Source organism: Papaver somniferum, unplaced genomic scaffold (assembly GCF_003573695.1).
Source record: "Papaver somniferum cultivar HN1 unplaced genomic scaffold, ASM357369v1 unplaced-scaffold_123, whole genome shotgun sequence".
Taxonomy (NCBI): Eukaryota; Viridiplantae; Streptophyta; class Magnoliopsida; order Ranunculales; family Papaveraceae; genus Papaver; species Papaver somniferum.
Window position 1 is genome coordinate 7,635,962 of NW_020621381.1, and position 20,807 is coordinate 7,656,768.

Sequence of the window (20,807 nt, forward strand, 5' to 3'; positions counted from 1 at the left end):
TTTGAATTTTATATACGTTAACTCAAAAAAGTCTACACACTTCGTTATAAGTCGGAATTTTTTTCTGAGACTAAATTGTAAACTAGATAAACTCATCTTTAACAGAAAAAGTTGGAAAAGTGGAAATTTCTGAGGAACCCATGTTTGGTTCCTCTCTCTTCTAGAAACCCGTCATTAAGATAGTATATATATGTACCCCAAAATACAAGATGTACGGTTAAGATTACTAGTTTTAGATTGAATTTAGGTTTACAAATCGTATGTGAGACTAAATTAACCTCTGTGCTTTAGGTTACGTACAAATTTATAATTTAGAAAAGAAAAAAAAGGGTCATATTTTACGGTCAGTTAGGTTATGACATTATATACCATTTTTACGGAAAAATAGTTAGGAGTGATTTACGCTATTTAGTTGATAGCAAAATTAGTGGGCGACAATTAGGCTTCTTCTTCTTTCTTTTATTCTGAAAAGAAAATCTATCATCACGTTGAAAACACCGTCAACTAAACTTTAGTGTTCAAGATACACTCGATTCTTCCGGTCGTTGCGAGCTTGGTGATTTCGACAAATATGCTTTTATAAAATGGATCCTGCGTGTTTTTTCTTCATGGATTGTGCAGTCCTTGAGTCAAGGGCTTGAAGCTAGGCGACACCGAGCACCTCATATATAAGCTAATCACTTTTTTGTTAAACTGTTACTATCTGTGTTTGTCTGTTATTATGTATTTCTCTTTATCAACATAGGATTTGGAAAGGGGTCTGAGGTTTTCTTTTATATAACTAGGGTAAATGGATCGTGTTTAATACATTTTTTAGAGTACCTTTATTGATCTAAATTTTGTGGCTTGTGGTCTCTTTAGTCGTGAAACAACTCAAAAATGTCAAAGGAATTAACTTCTCATACATGATCTTTTCTAATCCTTGTTAGTGAGTCACTCACATGCTATACTTACTAATCAAAGAGAACTCATTATTTTAGCTTTCTTTCGTCTGTGAGAGATTCAAGAAAATTAAATAATGAGAGGAGAGAGAAACTCTGGCGAAAACACTAGGGTTTAGGATTTTTTCACGTAGGTTTCATTCACTTTGGATTCAATATGGTAGAGGATAATCATAGTTCATCATTCAGCAACACCAATCCTTTGCGGACAAGGTAAAGGCAAAACAAACCCTAAAGCCAACAAGAGTTGATATTACTAGTTTACCTAATCCTACTCTGATTGATGGAGAGCCGTCCCTTGTTATACCTGCGGACTACTATGAAGAGGGTTTTAAACCCTTTCAACACATCTTCATTGCAAGATTAAACTTCACGGGACTGAAGTTCTTTGAGGTAAAAACAGTTTTAATCTCTCAATGGCAGATTAATCCTAATTCTCTTAGGTTTATGACTATGGGAAAAGGTTTCTTTGTTATTATGCTACAAGATGAGGAAACTAAGGAGAGAATCATACGTACAAAGTGGTTTGTTCAACAGCATGAACTCAAGTTGATGGATTGGTACCCAGGTTTTGATCCTGATCGTCAAAAAACTTTCCATGCAAACGTATGGGTTCACTTTCCTGGTTTACATGCAGAACTATGGACTGAGAAGAACTTGTTATCATGGGAAAAGTTTTAGGGACTCCAATTGTGGTTGATCAAAGAACCCTAAATCTGGAGTATGGAAACTTTGCCAGTTTTGGTAGATGTGGATTTTGCAAAACATATTCCAAGTAGAATTAAGATAACAGCTGGGGGGAGGACGTTTTGGCAATACTTGGATATCCCAAAATCACCTAAATTCTGTATGAAGTGCTGCATAATTGGTCATATATGATGAATGTAGAAGACAACCAAAGAATGATGAGAAATCGTCTAAGGCTGATGCGAAAGGGGAGTGGCAGAATGTGCGTAATAGGAGAAACCGTAAGGTAGGTGCTGGAGAGGATGCAACCACGGCTGGTGGGTACAAACGCTGTTGCTGTAGGTGTTGGCGCTGCTGTAGGTGGTGTGAACGTTGGTGCTGTTGTGGTTAATGAGGTTGTTAACGGTGCTGGTGATAATGTGGATGATGCTCTTGCTGTAGGGCATGGTGGAGCTGTGGTGAATGGGGTGGTTGAAGCTGGTTTAGTGGAGAGTGTGTGGTTTGGAGCAAACTTTCAGCTAGAGAATGAATTAGCGTCTAAAGCCAATCTTCATGCAGCGTCTGAAGCTTTTGAGAAGGCTAAGAAGGCGTTAGCATTGAAAAAGGGTTTGGCTAGTGGGTTGTCAATGGTTGAAATTGCAACCTCATCTAAGTCAACTAAGAGTGGTGAAAAGAACTAATCACTCTAGTGATAGGAATGAGGCTAGTTCTTCTTTTACGCCGGTTGAGGCTGGTAATAAGTCTTTGCAAGACATGGTGGTTGATAATATTGAGGATATCTCAAGCTACAGAGCTGTTGCTGAAGCTTCTATTGTGGTTTCTCCTAATAAGTTCAATGTCTTGAATGATGAGTTGGGTGTTGATAATGATGATGTGAACACTTTCGGAGGGGGTTCGGATGCTGCTGAAAACTCTTCTGGAGGTAGTTCGGATGAAGAGTTGACGCCTGAGAAAGCTTCATCAGGTGTTAAGGGTGTTAAGTGGGCGGAAATACCAGTGGATATGCCAAAGAAAAGTAGGAAACCAAGCCGGGTTTTGCTTACAAGTTCTAGTTCTTCTCAGCAACGTTTTAATGATTCCAAATCAGATTCGGATTCTGAAGTGAATGCTTTGGGAAACCGAGTTAGAAGGGTGTCTCACCTGTTTTACAAAGTAGGATTCCTAGCAAGATTCCACAAGCTATTCATAAAATAAGAAGAGTGTTTCCTGATGAGAGTTCTCTATTGGAATATTAATGGGGTGGCGAAGGTGGAAGCGGTAGTAAGTTACGTAAGTGGTGCATGAGTTCAAGCCGGTTGTACTTTGTATTGCTGAGCCTAAGATTCGTTGCACTGACAATGTATGATAAGGTTAAATTTGGCTGGTTATAATAAAAAGGTAATTCATAATTCTACTTCTAGTTCTTTGGGTAATTTGTGGATTCTTTGGGATGATTGTATTGAGGAGCCGGTGGTGATTAATATGTCTAGGCAGGCCATTACGGTTAAAACTGAGGGGGTATTTATCTCTTTTGTTCATGCTAGTTATATTCAAGTTTTTCGAAGGAGGCTTTGGAGTCAACTTGCTGCTGTTGACGCAACTACTCCTTGGTTGGTTATGGGTGATTTCAATTGTGTTCTTCGTCAAGATGAAAAGAAAGGGGGTAGGGTAACTCGTATCTCTTGTATTAATGAGTTTTCTGATTGGATGGAGGATAATAACTTGTTTGAAGCTGATTCGTTGGGGTCTAAGTTTACTTGGACCAATGGTCAGGCTGGTGTTGGTAGAATTATTAGTAAGTTGGATCGTGCTATTATTAATGAACCTTGGTTGTCTAAGTTTTCGAATTGGCGGTGTAAAGCTCTTCCTAGGGAAGTTTCTGACCATTCGACTCTTATTGGTTTTCCTTTTTGTGATCCTCGGCCTAGACGTGCTCCTTTTCGTATTCAGAAGATGTGGTTTTCTCATCCGGATTTTTTGAAGATGGTGGAGTTATCTTGGATGGCGCCGGTGTATGGTAATCATGGTTTTATCTTTCCTTTCAAATTGAAGCGGTTGAAGGAGGCTATCAAGTTATGGAATCAATCTTTTTTGGCAATGTCAATGCTAGATTAAAGCAAGCAACTCGTAAGTTTGAGGTAGCTAGTAGAAATTCAGATGTAGATCCTTTTGATGTTTCTAAACTTAATAATATGAAGGATGCTCTTGTTGAGGTTCAAGATATTCAAAGGCAGCAGAATATAATGTTAAAGCAAAAATCTAGAAATAAGTGGTTGTTGGAGGGTTCTAGTAACACTTCTTTCTTTCACAACTCTATTAAAATTCGTAGAAGTGCTAATACAATCTCGGAGCTTGTTGCTAAAGATGGGAGTACTATTACCGATCCGGTTCATCTTAGTGCTCATGTGGTTTCTTATTATCAGGCTAAATTCAATGGTGAGGATAGTCAGGTAAGTGAAACTCTTTTTGATTATGATCATGATTCTATTACTGTGGAGAGTCGCATATGTTGGATGCTATTCCTACTTGTGATGAGATTAAACAGGCGGTTTTTGATTTGGGAGCTGATAGTGCGCCTGGTCCGGATGGTTTCTCGGGGTGTTTTTATAGACATTGTTGGGAGATTATTCATAGGGATCTGATTTTAGCGGTTACTTATTGCTGGTCTTCTAAAACCATTCCTAATGGGGTTAATTCTAGTCTTATTCTTTTGCTTGCAAAGGTTAGGGGAGCTGCTAGTTTGAAGAACTTTAGGCCGATTGGTTTAAGTAATTTCTTTTTAAGATTTTTACTAAAATCTTGGCTACGAGGCTTGGTGTGTTGGGTAAGTTGGTGTCTGAAGAGCAAGTGGCTTTCATGAAGGGAAGGAATATCCATGAGAATATTAGTTTAGCTTCTGAGATGGTGAATGAATTGCACATCAAAAGGAAGGACGGTAATTTGGGTTTGAAGCTTGATATCTCTCAGGCTTTTGATACTGTGAGCTGGTCTTTTGTTCTTGAAGTTTTTAGAAGGTATGGTTTTTCTGAAGATTGGTGCTCTTGGATTTGGAAAATTCTGGATTCGGCGCGTATTTCTATTCTTCTTAATGGTAGTCCGGAGGGTTACTTCAAGATTAATAGGGGTTTACGGCAGGGGGATCCTCTTTCTCCTCTTATTTTTGTTTTGATTGAGGATGTGCTTAGCCGCAACATCACTAAACTCTTTCAGAATAAGGATATGTCTTATATGGTAAGCGTAAGGGTATTGCTCCAACTCATTTATTTTTTGCTGATGATATTATGATTTTTTGCAAGGGAAATATGAAGAGTGTGAAGAATTGGTGAAACTTTTGGAGAATTACCAACAAGCTCAGGTCAGAGGGTTTGTAGGGAGAAGAGCAAGATTTACTTTGGTGGTGGGACTTTGAGTAGGCGCCAGACCATTGCTACTTCTTGGGTATGGCAATTTCTAACTTTCCTGATAGGTATTTGGGAGTTAAGGTGATGCCGGGAGTGGTAAAGTATAGTCACATCAGCAACGTTGTTGATAAGTTGAGGGATCAACTTTCGGTTCTGAAAGGTAAGATGTTATCTTTTCAAGATAGAGTTGTGCTTGTTAAGAATGTTCTTTCGAGTTATTCCATTCATAACATGGCTGTGTACAAATGGCCGGTAAAATTCACTCTTCAATGTGAGCGTGTGATTCGTAATTTTCTGTGGTCGGGTGATTCTAATCTTTCTAGAGCTTTTGTAGTAGGTTTTGATAAGATTTGTAGTCCTTTAAAGGAAGGTGGTCTTGGGATCACTAGCCTAAGGACTATGAATAAAGCTTTGCTGATGAAATTGTGGTGGTCTATAAAATCTTCTCGTAAGAGGTGGGCTCGGTTTTTGGAAGCCAAATTCACTTGTAGGGATGGTCGTATTAAGATGGCGGGGTGAAATCTTCTATTCTTCCTGGTCTTCGTTGGGTTCATAAGGAGATGGTGAATAACACGAAGTGTTTTATTGGTGACGGTAGGGATACTTCTTTATTCTTTGATATTTGGTATGGAAATACAACCTTAGCTAGTGTTTTAAAATCGCACGGATTTAGACAGATCAGCTCGTGTTTGTGATATTATTGTGCAAGGTGATTGGCAGATTCAAGGAGTTCATTTGCAGCTCCTTTTAAGTGCTGGTGTGGTGCAACAGATTTACCAAAAATTCATATGGGAGTGGATAGGCGTATTTGGATGCCTGATTTACAAGGTAAATTTTCTGTCAAGGCAGCTAGGGAGTTGATTAGGAAGAAAATCCTATTTTGAGGGAGGCGGGCTGTTATGGAAGAGGGTGGTGCATCCTTCATTGGCGGCTCAGAACTGGAAGTTTATTCGTGGTGCGTGTGCAACTCTTGATAAGGTACGCAGCAGATTTAAAATTCAACTTGCATCTAAATGTAGTGTGTGTCAGATTGAGGAGGAGTCTCTCCAACATATTCTTTGGAGCTGTAATTGCGTCAAGCTTGGGAGTGGATTGAAGGTATTTTCAAAATTAAACCTCATTATGATATTATTCTTCTTACCAAGAGGCAAAAACATAGTGGTATTGTTAAGGATTTGTGGTTGGTAGTGAATTTGGTTGTGCGTTCAGAATTATGGTTCACTAGAAACAAAAAAGTGTATGAAAAGAAGAACCCTTGTTGGTCTTTATTTCAAAAACGTGTTTTTAGTTTGATGCAAGATATTCAGTTCGTATGAAGAGTTATATGCATAATTCTTTGGAAGACTTGAGAATTCTGGAGTTTTTTCGAGTTCGGCATAGAAAGGTGAAGTTTACTGATCCTAAGGAGTGTTTTTGGTTTCCTCCTAATACTAATGAATTGCTTTTGTGCACGGATGGTGCCTCAAGAGGTAATCCAGGGGTGGCGGGAGCTGGTGTTGTTGCAAGGAATGCAAATTGTGAAGTGGTTGGTGCAATGTGTATTGGCTTGGGAGTTACTTCTAATTATTTGGCTGAATTGTATGGTATTATTGTGGGTATAGAGTGGGCAGTTCAGTGGGGATATGCTTGCATTGTTATTAGATCAGATTCTACAAGTGTGTTGAAGGCTTTGGAAGAAGATAATGTTCCTTGGTCTGCTAGGCAAAGATGGATGGAGGTTAAAGGTTTATATGGTTCAATTCGTTTTGAACATTCCTTTAGAGAGGCAAACTTTGCAGCTAATGCAATGGAAAAACGTGGTTGCTTATTAGAGGATGGGGTTGGTTTTCACTTTGAAGGTCGCCCAGTTTTCTTAAGTTCAATTGAATCTCCAAATGTAATTTATTATCGTTTTAAATAGGTTTTAGGAGTTTTTGGGGTCACTCTAATCTCTTTTATCCTATTTCTATCTTGTAAATATCTTTTTTATCAATATAATTTCTTGACTTAGCAAAAAAAAAAAAAATCGTTTGTGAGATGGATTCTGTAATACGGTTGACCTAACTAATTAATTTGGCATCCCTCGGCTTAATTTAGTTCTGTTCAATTTGTATGCTTTTCATAAAATACAATCGATTCCAACACTGGGAAATTGTAATTATCACTAGGTTGCTATTTTCATAAACTAATAATTTCATTAAAAATTGTAATTTTCACTAAAAACTACAAATTTCACCAAATCAGTTAGTATGAAAACTGAAACTTTCACCAATCACGCATAGTGCTAGTGTTTTCCTAAAATTCCATGGGTGATAATTGGGTTGATTTGGTCGGTTCCGTGAAACCTAAAAATTTCACCAAATCAGTTACGTGTCAAAACCAAAATTTTCCTAAAAATTGGGATTTTCACAAATCTTGCATGAGTTATTGTTCCCATTATTAATTTTGAAAAACGGTTTCTGTTTAGGGAAGTCAAGTAAGATATTTAAGGGATTTGTATTTCGAAATTAGGTAAGATAGCTTTTTTCTAGGGAGATACAGAAGCTAACATGAGTTATTATAGGGAGGTCAAAGAGTTCTTTTAGGGTTTATAATTTATGATATCTGTTCTGTTATTTATTTTTTTATTAGGTAAAAGGTTATTTTTGTAATCTAAGACCTATTATAAATAATTATAGGTTTTTGGTACATCAAATTTTAATGATGGGTTTCTGATATAAGAAAAAAGGAAATTGGGCTAGAAAAAAAATTCCCCATTTGAAAAATATATTGTAATTACAATTAATATGTTTTAAGGCAATAGCTCTAGCAAAAATTGCATTTCTATGTACGTTGATTCAAGAAAATATGAAAGAAGTCAAATTCCACAATAGAAGAAGGATGAAAGACCATGCAGAACTAATCCAAATCCTAACAAATTTCATGTATCTTGAATGAAATAGAAAGACAAAACCAACACAAAAAGAAACAGTTCATAAAAATGTTGAATTTTATATATGTTAACTCAAAAAAGTCTACACACTTCGTTTTAAGTCGGAAATTGATTGCTGAGACTAAATTGTAAACTAGATAAACTCATCTTTAACAGAAAAAGTTTGAAAAATGTATTGTAATGACAATTAATATGTACGAAGGCAATACCTCTAGTAAAAATTGCATTTCTATATACGTTGATTCAAGAAAATATGAAAGAAGTCAAATTTCACAATAGATGAAAGATCAAATACCATGCAGAACTAACACAAATCCTAATAAATTTCATCTATCTTGAATCAAATAGAAAGACAAAGCCAACACAAAAAGAAAGAGTTCATAAAAACTTTGAATTTTATATATGTTAACTCAAAAAAGTCTACACAATTCGTTATAAGTCGGAAATTGATTGCTGAGACTAAATTGTAAACTAGATAAACTCATCTTTAACAAAAAAAAAGTTTGAAAAAAGATGTATTGTAATTATAATTAATATGTTCTAAGGAAATACCTCTAGTAAAAATTGCATTTCTATGTACGTTGATTCAAGAAAATATGAAAGAAGTCAAATTTCACAATAGAAGAAAGATCAAAGACCATGCAGAACTAATACAAATCTTAATAAATTTTATCTATCTTGAATCAAATAGAAAGACAAAGCCAACACAAAAAGAAAGAGTTCATAAAAATTATGAATTTTATATACGTTAACTCAAAAAAGTCTACACACTTCGTTATATGTCTGAATATGATTTCTGAAACTAAATTGTAAGCTAGATAAACTCAGCTTAATTTAGTTCTGTTCAATTTGTATGCTTTTCATAAAATACAATCGATTCCAACATTGGGAAATTGCAATTATCACTAGGTTGCTATTTACATAAACTAATAATTTCATTAAAAATTGCAATTTTCACTGAAAACTACAAATTTCACCAAATCAGTTAGTATGAAAACTGAAAGTTTCACCAATCACGCATAGTGAAAACTAGAGTCGGTTCCGTGAAACCTAAAAATTTCACCAAATCAGTTACGTGTCAAAACCAAAATTTTCCTAAAAATTGGGATTTTCACAAATCTTGCATTAGTTATTGTTCCAATTATTATTTTTGAAAAACGGTTTCTGTTTAGGGAAATCAAGTAAGATATTTAAGGGATTTGTATTTCGAAATTAGGTAAGATAGATTTTTTCTAGGGAGATACAGAAGCTAAAATGAGTTATTATAGGGAGGTCAAAGAGTTCTTTTAGGGTTTATAATTTATGATATCCGTTCTGTTATTTATTTTTTTATTAGGTAAAAGGTTATTTTTGTAATCTAAGATCTATTATAAATAATTATGGGTTTCTAGTACATCGAATTTTAATGATGGGTTTCTGATATAAGAAAAAAGGAAATTGGGATAGAAAAAAAATTCCCCATTTGAAAAATATATTGTAATTACAATTAATATGTTTTAAGGCAATAGCTCTAGTAAAAATTGCATTTCTATGTACGTTGATTTAAGAAAATATGAAGGAAGTAAAATTCCACAATAGAAGAAGGATGAAAGACCATGCAGAACTAATCCAAATCCTAACAAATTTCATGTATCTTGAATGAAATAGAAAGACAAAACCAACACAAATAGAAAGAGTTCATAAAAATGTGGAATTTTATATACGTTAACTCAAAAATGTCTCCACACTTCGTTATAAGTCTGAAATTGATTTCTGAAACTAAATTGTAAACTAGATAAACTCATGTTTAACAGAAAAAGTTTGAAAATTTATTGTAATCACAAATAATATGTTCTAAGGCATTACGTCTAGTAAAAATTGCATTTCTATGTATACTGATTCAAGAAAATATGAAGGAAGTCAAATTTCACAATAGAAGAAGGATGAAAGACCAGCCATAACTAATCCAAATTCTAACAAATTTCATCTAATTGAATAAAATTGAAAGACAAAGCCAATACAAAAATAAAGAGTTCATAAAAATGTTGAATTTTATATACGTTAACTCAAAAAAGTCTATACACTTCGTTTTAAGTCGGAAATTGATTACTGAGACTAAATTGTAAACTAGATAAACTCATCTTTAACAAAAAAAAGTTTGAAAAATGTATTGTAATTACAATTAATATGTTCTAAGGAAATACCTCTAGTAAAAATTGCATTTCTATGTACGTTGATTCAAGAAAATATGAAAGAAGTCAAATTTCACAATAGAAGAAAGATCAAAGACCATGCATAACTAATACAAATCCTAATAAATTTCATCTATCTTGAATCAAATATAAAGACAAAGCCAACACAAAAAGAAAGAGTTCATAAAAATTTTGAATTTTATATACGTTAACTCAAAAAAGTCTACACACTTCGTTATAAGTCGGAAATTGATTTCTGAGACTAAATTGTAAACTAGATAAACTCATTTTTAACAGAAAAAGTTTGAAAAAGTAGAAATTTCTGAGGAACCCATGTTTGGTTCCTCTCTCTTCTAGAAACCCATCATTAAGATAGTATATATCTATAGCCCAAAATACAAGATGTTGGGTTAAGATTACTAGTTTTAGATTAAATTTAGGTTTACATATCGTATGTGAGACTAAATTAACCTCTGTGCTTTAGGTTACGTACAAATTTATAATTTAGAAAAGAAAAAAAAAAGGCCATATTTTACGGTCAGTTAGGTTATGAAATAATTTACCATTTTTACGGAACAATAGTTAGGAGTGATTTACGGTATTTAGTTGATAGCATAATTTGTGGGCGACAATTAGGATTCTTCTTCTTTCTTTTATTCTGAAAAGAAAATCTATCATCACGTTGAAAACACCGTCAACTAAACTTTAGTGTTCAAGATACACTCGATTCTTCCGGTCGTTGCGAGCTTGGTGATTTCGACAAATATGCTTTTATAAAACGGATCCTGCGTGTTTTTTCTTCATGGATGGTGCAGTCCTCGAGTCAAGGGATTGAAGCTAGGCGACACCGAGCACCTCATATATAAGCTAATCACTTTTTTGTTAAACTGTTACTATCTGTGTTTGTCTGTTATTATGTATTTCTCTTTATCAATATAGGATTTGGAGAGGAGTCTGAGGTTTTCTTTTATATAACTAGGGTAAATGGATCATGTTTAATATATTTTTTACAGTACCTTTATTGATCTAAATTTTGTGGCTTGTGGTCTCTTTAGTCGTGAAACAACTCAAAAATGTCAAAGAAATTAACTTCTCATACATGATATTTTCTAATCCTTGTTAGTCAGTCACTCACATGCTATACTTACTAATCAAAGAGAACTCGTTATTTTAGCTTTCTTTCGTTTGTGAGATGGATTCTGTAATACGGTTGACCTAACGAATTAATTTGGCATCCCTCAGTTTAATTTAGTTCTGTTCAATATGTATGCTTTTCATAAAATACAATCGATTCCAACACTGGGAAATTGCAATTATCACTAGATTGCTATTTTCATAAACTAATAATTTATTTGAAATTGTAATTTTCACTGAAAACTACAAATTTCACCAAATCAGTTAGTATGAAAACTGAAAGTTTCACCAATCACGCATAGTGAAAACTAGAGTTTTCCTAAAATTCCATGGGTGATAATTGGTTTGATTTGGTCGGTTCCGTGAAACCTAAAAATTTCACCAAATCAGTTACGTGTCAAAACCAAAATTTTCCTAAAAATTGGGATTTTCACAAATCTTGCATGAGTTATTGTTCCCTTTATTATTTTTGAAAAACGGTTTTTTTTAGGGAAGTCAAGTAAGATATTTAAGAGATTTGTATTTCGAAATTAGGTAAGATAGCTTTTTTCTAGGGAGATACAGAAGCTAAAATGAGTTATTATAGGGAGGTCAAAGAGTTCTTTTAGGGTTTATAATTTATGATATCCGTTCTGTTATTTATTTTTTTATTATGTAAAAGGTTCTTTTTGTAATCTAAGACCTATTATAAATAATTATGGGTTTCTAGTACATCGAATTTTAATGATGGGTTTCTGATATAAGAAAAAAGGAAATTGGGCTAGAAAGAAAACTCCCTGTTTGAAAAGTATATTGTAATTACAATTAATATGTTTTAAGGCAATAGCTCTAGTAAAAATTGCATTTCTATGTACGTTGATTCAAGAAAATATGAAGGAAGTCAAATTTCACAATAGAAGAAAGATGAAAGACCATGCAGAACTAATCCAAATCCTATTAAATTTCATGTATCTTGAATGAAATAGAAAGACAAAACCAACACAAAAATAAAGAGTTCATAAAAATGTTGAATTTTATATAGGTTACCTCAAAAAAGTCTACACACTTCGTTATAAGTCGGAAATTGATTGCTAAGACTAAATTGTAAACTAGATAAACTCATGTTTAACAGAAAAAGTTTGAAAAATGTATTGCAATCACAAATAATATGTTCTAAGAGCATCCACAGTGGGCGAGTATAACCAAAAATTTGGGATGAGATCGTAACACAGTGGGACGGAGTAAAGATCAAATCCCAACCAAAGATCAAATTCCAGACCAAATATGGTCGCGACCAAATCCCAAATTCTAATATAGTCGGGCGTAAATTTAAAGTACGCTTGTTGCTGGGCGTAAAATTAAAGTACGCTTGTTAACGGGCGGAGATTTAAATTACGCCCGATGAAATTTTAATTAAATAAAAAAAAAAGAATGAGGCGGACTTTTAAAGTCCGCTTGATGAAAGTTGCAAAGAATGGGGCGGAATTTTAAAGTCCGCCTGATGAAATTTTAATGGGGCGGACTTTTAAAGTCCGCCTGATGAAATTTTAATCATGTACCGTTGCGTCACAACACGGACTAAACCCAAATTTTGGTCTTTTTTTTGATCTTTGATCTTTGGTTTTGATCGCACCACTGCAGTTGCTCTAAGGCATTACATCTAGTAAAAATTGCATTTCTATGTACGTTGATTAAAGAAAATATGAAGGAAGGCAAATTTCACAATAGAAGAAAGATGAAAGACCAAGAAGAACTAATCCAATTCCTAACAAATTTCATGTATCTTGAATGAAATAGAAAGAAAAAACCAACACAAAAAGAAAGAGTTCATAAAAATGTTGAATTTTATATACGTTAACTCAAAAAAGTCTACACACTTCGTTATAAGTCGGAAATTGATTTCTGAAATTAAATTGTAAACAAGATAAACTCATGTTTAACAGAAAAAGTTTGAAAAATGTATTGTAATCACAAATAATATGTTTTAAGGCATTACATCTAGTAAAAATTTCATTTCTATGTACGTTGATTCAAGAAAATATGAAGGAAGTCAAATTTCACAATAGAAGAAGGATGAAAGACCATGCAGAACTAATCCAAATCCTAAAAAATTTCATGTATCTTGAATGAAATAGAAAGACAAAACCAACACAAAAAGAAACAGTTCATAAAAATGTTGAATTTTATATACGTAAACTCAAAAATGTCTGCACACTTCGTTATAAGTCTGAAATTGATTTCTGAAATTAAATTGTAAACTAGATAAACTCATCTTTAACAGAAAAAGTTTGAAAATTTATTGTAATCACAAATAATACGTTCTAAGGAATTACGTCTAGTTAAAATTGCATTTCTATGTATACTGATTCAAGAAAATATGAAGGAAGTCAAATTTCACAATAGAAGAAGGATGAAAGACCAGCCATAACTAATCCAAATTCTAAGAAATTTCATCTAATTGAATAAAATTGAAATTTTATATACGTTAACTCAAAAAAGTCTATACACTTCGTTTTAAGTCGGAAATTGATTACTGAGACTAAATTGTAAACTAGATAAACTCATCTTTAACAAAAAAAAGTTTGAAAAATGTATTGTAATTACAATTAATATGTTCTAAGGCAATACCTCTAGTAAAAATTGCATATCTATGTACGTTGATTCAAGAAAATATGAAAGAAGTCAAATTTCACAATAGAAGAAAGATCAAAGACCTTGCAGAACTAATACAAATCCTAATAAATTTCATCTATCTTGAATCAAATAGAAAGACAAAGCCAACACAAAAAGAAAGAGTTCATAAAAAGTTTGAATTTTATATACGCTAACTCAAAAAAGTCTACACACTTCGTTATAAGTCGGAAATTGATTTCTGAGACTAAATTGTAAACTAGATAAACTCATCTTTAACAGAAAAAGTTTGAAAAAGTGGAAATTTCAGAGGAACCCATGTTTGGTTCCTCTCTCTTCTAGAAACCCATCATTAAGATAGTATATATCTATAGCCCAAAATACAAGATGTAGGGTTAAGATTACTAGTTTTAGATTTAATTTAGGTTTACAAATCGTATGTGAGACTAAATTAACCTCTGTGCTTTAGGTTACGTACAAATTTATAATTTAGAAAAGAAAAAAAAGGCCATATTTTACGGTCAGTTAGGTTATGCAATTATTTACCATTTTTACGGAAAAATAGTTAGGAGTGATTTACGGTATTTATTTGATAGCATAATTAGTGGGCGACAATTAGGCTTCTTCTTCTTTCTTTTATTCTGAAAAGAAAATCTATCATCACGTTGAAAACACCGTCAACTAAACTTTAGTGTTCAAGATACACTCGATTCTTCCGGTCGTTGCGAGCTTGGTGATTTCGACATATATGCTTTTATAAAACGGATCCTGCGTGTTTTTTCTTCATGGATGGTGCAGTCCTCGAGTCAAGGGATTGAAGCTAGGCGACACCGAGCACCTCATATATAAGCTAATCACTTTTTTGTTAAACTGTTACTATCTGTGTTTGTCTGTTATTATGTATTTCTATTTATCAATATAGGATTTGGAGAGGAGTCTGAGGTTTTCTTTTATATAACTAGGGTAGATGGATCATGTTTAATATACTTTTTACAGTACCTTTATTGATCTAAATTTTGTGGCTTGTGGTCTCTTTAGTCGTGAAACAACTCAAAAATGTCAAAGAAATTAACTTCTCATACATGATCTTTTCTAATCCTTGTTAGTCACTCACTCACATGCTATACTTACTAATCAAAGAGAACTCGTTATTTTAGCTTTCTTTCGTTTGTGAGATGGATTCTGTAATACGGTTGACCTAACGAATTAATTTGGCATCCCTCAGCTTAATTTAGTCCTGTTCAATTTGTATGCTTTTCATAAAATACAATCGATTCCAACACCGGGAAATTGCAATTATCACTAGATTGCTATTTTCATAAACTAATAATTTATTTAAAATTGTAATTTTCACTGAAAACTATAAATTTCACCAAATCAGTTAGTATGAAAACTGAAAGTTTCACCAATCACGCATAATGAAAACTAGAGTTTTCCTAAAATTCCATGGGTGATAATTGGGTTGATTTTGTCGGTTCCGTGAAACCTAAAAATTTCACCAAATCAGTTACGTGTCAAAACCAAAATTTTCCTAAAAATTGGGATTTTCACAAATCTTGCATGAGTTATTGTTCCCATTATTACTTTTGAAAAACGGTTTTTGTTTAGGGAAGTCAAGTAAGATATTTAAGGGATTTGTATCTCGAAATCAGGTAAGATAGCTTTTTTCTAGGGAGATACAAAAGCTAAAATGAGTTATTATAGGGAGGTCAAAGAGTTCTTTTAGGGTTTATAATTTATGATATCCGTTCTGTTATTTATTTTTTTATTATGTAAAAGGTTCTTTTTGTAATCTAAGACCTATTATAAATAATTATGGGTTTCTAGTACATCGAATTTTAATGATGGGTTTCAGATATAAGAAAAAAGGAAATTGGGCTAGAAAAAAAACTCCCTGTTTGAAAAGTATATTGTAATTACAATTAATATGTTTTAAGGCAATAGCTCTAGTAAAAATTGCATTTCTATGTACGTTGATTCAAGAAAATATGAAGGAAGTCAAATTTCACAATAGAAGAAAGATGAAAGACCATGCAGAACTAATCCAAATCCTAATAAATTTCATGTATCTTGAATGAAATAGAAAGACAAAACCAACACAAAAATAAAGAGTTCATAAAAATGTTGAATTTTATATAGGTTACCATAAAAAGTCTACACACTTCGTCATAAGTCGGAAATTGATTGCTAAGACTAAATTGTAAACTAGATAAACTCATGTTTAACAAGAAAAGTTTGAAAAATGTATTGTAATCACAAATAATATGTTCTAAGGCATTACATCTAGTAAAAATTGCATTTCTATGTACGTTGATTAAAGAAAATATGAAGGAAGTCAAATTTCACAATAGAAGAAGGATGAAAGACCATGCAGAACTAATCCAAATCCTAACAAATTTCATGTATCTTGAATGAAATAGAAAGACAAAACCAACACAAAAAGAAACAGTTCATAAAAATGTTGAATTTTATGTACGTTAACTCAAAAATGTCTGCACACTTCGTTATAAGTCGGAAATTGATTGCTGAGACTAAATTGTAAACTAGATAAACTCATGTTTAACAGAAAAAGTTTGAAAAATGTATTGTAATCACAAATAATATGTTCTAATGCATTACATCTAGTAAAAATTGAATTTCTATGTACGTTGATTCAAGAAAATATGAAGGAAGGCAAATTTCACAATAGAAGAAGGATGAAAGACCAAGAAGAACTAATCCAATTCCTAACAAATTTCATGTATCTTCAATGAAATAGAAGGACAAAACCAACACAAAAAGAAAGAGTTCATAAAAATGTTGAATTTTATATACGTTAACTCAAAAAAGTCTACACATTTCGTTATAAGTCGGAAATTGATTTCTAAAACTAAATGGTAAACTAGATAAACTCATCTTTAACAGAAAAGGTTTGAAAATGTATTGTAATCACAAATAATATGTTCTAAGGCATTACATCTAGTAAAAATTGCATTTCTATGTACGTTGATTCAAGAAAATATGAAGGAAGTCAAATTTCACAATAGAAGAAGGATGAAAGACCATGCAGAACTAATCCAAATCCTAACAAATTTCATGTATCTTGAATGAAATAGAAAGACAAAACTAACACAAAAAGAAACAGTTCATAAAAATGTTGAATTTTATGTACGTTAACTCAAAAATGTCTGCACACTTCGTTATAAGTCGGAAATAGATTGCTGAGACTAAATTGTAAACTAGATAAACTCATCTTCAACATAAAAAGTTTAAAAAATGTATTGTCATCACAATTAATATGTTCTAAGGCAGTACGCCTAGTAAAAATTAGATTTCTATGTATATTGATTCAAGAACATATGAAGGAAGTCAAATTTCACAATAGAAGAAGGACGAAAGACCAAGCAGAACTAATCCAAATCCTAACAAATTTCATCTATCTTGAATCAAATAGAAAGACAAAGCCAACACAAAAAGAAAGAGTTCATAAAAATGTTAACTTTTATTTACGTTAACTCAAAAAAGTCTACACACTTCGTTATAAGTCAGAAATTGATTTCTGAGACTAAATTGTAAACTAGATAAACTCATCTTTAACAGAAAAAGTTTGAAAATGTATTGTAATCACAAATAATATGTTCTAAGGCATTACATCTAGTAAAAATTGCATTTCTATGTACGTTGATTCAAGAAAATATGAAGGAAGTCCAATTTCACAATAGAAGAAGGATGAAATACCAAGAAGAACTAATCCAATTCCTAACAAATTTCATGTATCTTGAATGAAATAGAAAGACAAAACCAACACAAAAATAAAGAGTACATAAAAATGTCGAATTTTATATACGTTAACTCAAAAAAAGTCTACACACTTCGTTATAAGTCGGAAATTGATTGCTGAGACTAAATTGTAAACTAGATAAACTCATGTTTAACAGAAAAAGTTTGAAAAATGTATTGTAATCACAAATAATATGTTCTAAGGCATTACATCTAGTAAAAATTGCATTTCTATGTACGTTGATTCAAGAAAATATGAAGGAAGTCAAATTTCACAATAGAAGAAGGATGAAAGACCATGCAGAACTAATCCAAATCCTAACAAATTTCATGTATCTTGAATGAAATAGAAAGACAAAACCAACACAAAAAGAAACAGTTCATAAAAATGTTGAATTTTATGTACGTTAACTCAAAAATGTCTGCACACTTCGTTATAAGTCGGAAATTGATTGCTGAGACTAAATTGTAAACTAGATAAACTCATGTTTAACAGAAAAAGTTTGAAAAATGTATTGTAATCACAAATAATATGTTCTAATGCATTACATCTAGTAAAATTGCATTTCTATGTACGTTGATTCAAGAAAATATGAAGGAAGGCAAATTTCACAATAGAAGAAGGATGAAAGACCAAGAAGAACTAATCCAATTCCTAACAACTTTCATGTATCTTCAATGAAATAGAAAGACAAAACCAACACAAAAAGAAAGAATTCATAAAAATGTTGAATTTTATATACGTTAACTCAAAAAAGTCTACACACTTCGTTATAAGTCGGAAATTGATTTCTGAGACTAAATGGTAAACTAGATAAACTCATCTTTAACAGAAAAAGTTTTAAAAATGTATTGTAATCACTAATAATATGTTCTAAGGAATTACATCTTGTAAAAATTGCATTTCTATGTACATTGATTCAAGAAAATATGAAGGAAGTCAAATTTCACAGTAGAAGAAGGATGAAAGACCAGCCAGAACTAATCCAAATTCTTAATTTCATCTATATGAATCAAATTGAAAGACAAAGCCAATACAAAAATAAAGAGTTCATAAAAATGTTGAATTTTTTGTACGTTAACTCAAAAAAGTCTACACACTTCGTTATAAGTCGGAAGTTGATTTCTGAGACTAAATTGTAAACTAGATAAACTCATCTTCAACATAAAAAGTTTAAAAAATGTATTGTCATCACAATTAATATGTTCTAAGGCAGTACGCCTAGTAAAAATTAGATTTCTATGTATATTGATTCAAGAACATATGAAGGAAGTCAAATTTCACAATAGAAGAAGGACGAAAGACCAAGCAGAACTAATCCAAATGTTAACAAATTTCATCTATCTTGAATCAAATAGAAAGACAAAGCCAACACAAAAAGAAAGAGTTCATAAAAATGTTAACTTTTATTTACGTTAACTCAAAAAAGTCTACACACTTCGTTATAAGTCAGAAATTGATTTCTGAGACTAAATTGTAAACTAGATAAACTCATCTTTAACAGAAAAAGTTTGAAAGATGTATTGTAATTACAATTAATATGTTTTAAGGAAATATGTCTAGTAAAAATTGCATTTCTATGTACGCTGATCCAAGAAAATATGAAGAAAGTCTAATTTCACAATAGAAGAAGGGTGAAAGACCAAGCAGAACTAATCCAAATCCTAACAAATTTCATGTATATTGAATGAAATAGAAAGACAAAGACAACACAAAAAGAAAGAGTTCATAAAAACGATGAATTTTATATACGTTAACTCAAAAAAGTCTACACACTTCGTTATAAGTCGGAAATTGATTTCTGAGACTAAATTTTAAACTAGATAAACTCATATTTAACAGAAAAAGTTTGAAAAATGTATTGTAATTATAATTAATATGTTCTAAGGCAATAGCTGTAGTAAAAATTGCATTTCTACGTACGTTGATTCAAGAAAATATGAAGGAAGTCAAATTTCACAATAGAAGAAGGATGAAAGACCATGCGGAACTAATCCAAATCCTAACAAATTTCAGCTATCTTGAATCAAATAGAAAGACAAAGCCAACACAAAAGGAAAGAGTTCATAAAAATGTTGAATTTTATATACGTTAACTCAAAAAAGTCTACACACTTCGTTATACATCTGAAATTGATTTCTGAGACTAAATTTTAAACTAGATAAACTCATGTTTAACAGAAAAAGTTTGAAAAATGTATTGTAGTTACAATTAATATGTTCTAGGGCAATACGTCTAGTAAAAATTGCATTTCTATGTACGTTGATTCAAGAAAATATGAAGGAAGTCAAAATTCACAATAGAAGAAGGATGAAAGACCATGCACAACTAATCCAAATCCTAACAAATTTCATCTATCTTGAATCAAATAGAAAGACAAAGCCAACACAAAAAGAAAGAGTTCATAAATATGTTGAATTTTATATACGTTAACTCAAAAAAGTCTACACATTTCGTTATAAGAGTTGGAATATTGGCATGAAAGAAAGAAGTATTACTTGCACCGTCAGTAAGCCACTTATTACGAGATTTTTGCTTCAACATAATGGATTGACGCATACGGATTTCCTGAAGTGTAACTGAAGCCTCCTCAGCAAAATTCAGCTTAGTTACGTCTTCCGGATCCTCATCAGAAATACGAAGAGCAACTTCCATTGTTAATTTAGCATGTTTGAGTCTAGCATTAATATTACCAAAAACACGTAAATTCCACTCCTTCATGTCATCCTTTAATCTCTGAAGCTTGAAGGGGTAGAAATAAGTAGGGGAACCAGAAACAGGAGCATTCCAACTCTCCATAACCATACGCATGAAATCAGGATGAGTGAACCACATTTTTTGAACTCTAAAAGGAGCTCTTTTAGGTCTTGAATTTACAAAAGGATAGCCTATAAGCGTAGAATGATCAGAAACTTCACGAGGAAGAGCTTTACACCGCCAATTCTCAAACTTCCTAAGCCATGCTTCATTAATGACAGCCCGATCCAACTTGCAAAGAATTCTATGAACACCTGATTGACCATTGGCCCAAGTGTATTTAGAACCCAAAGAATCAGCTTCAAAAAGGTTATTGTCATCTAGCCAATCACTGAATTCATTAATAGCTGAAGTACGTGGTTCACAACCCCCTTTCTTTTCATCATGATGAAGCACACAATTAAAATCACCCATGACCAACCGGGGAATATTATTATCAACTGAAGAAAGCTGATG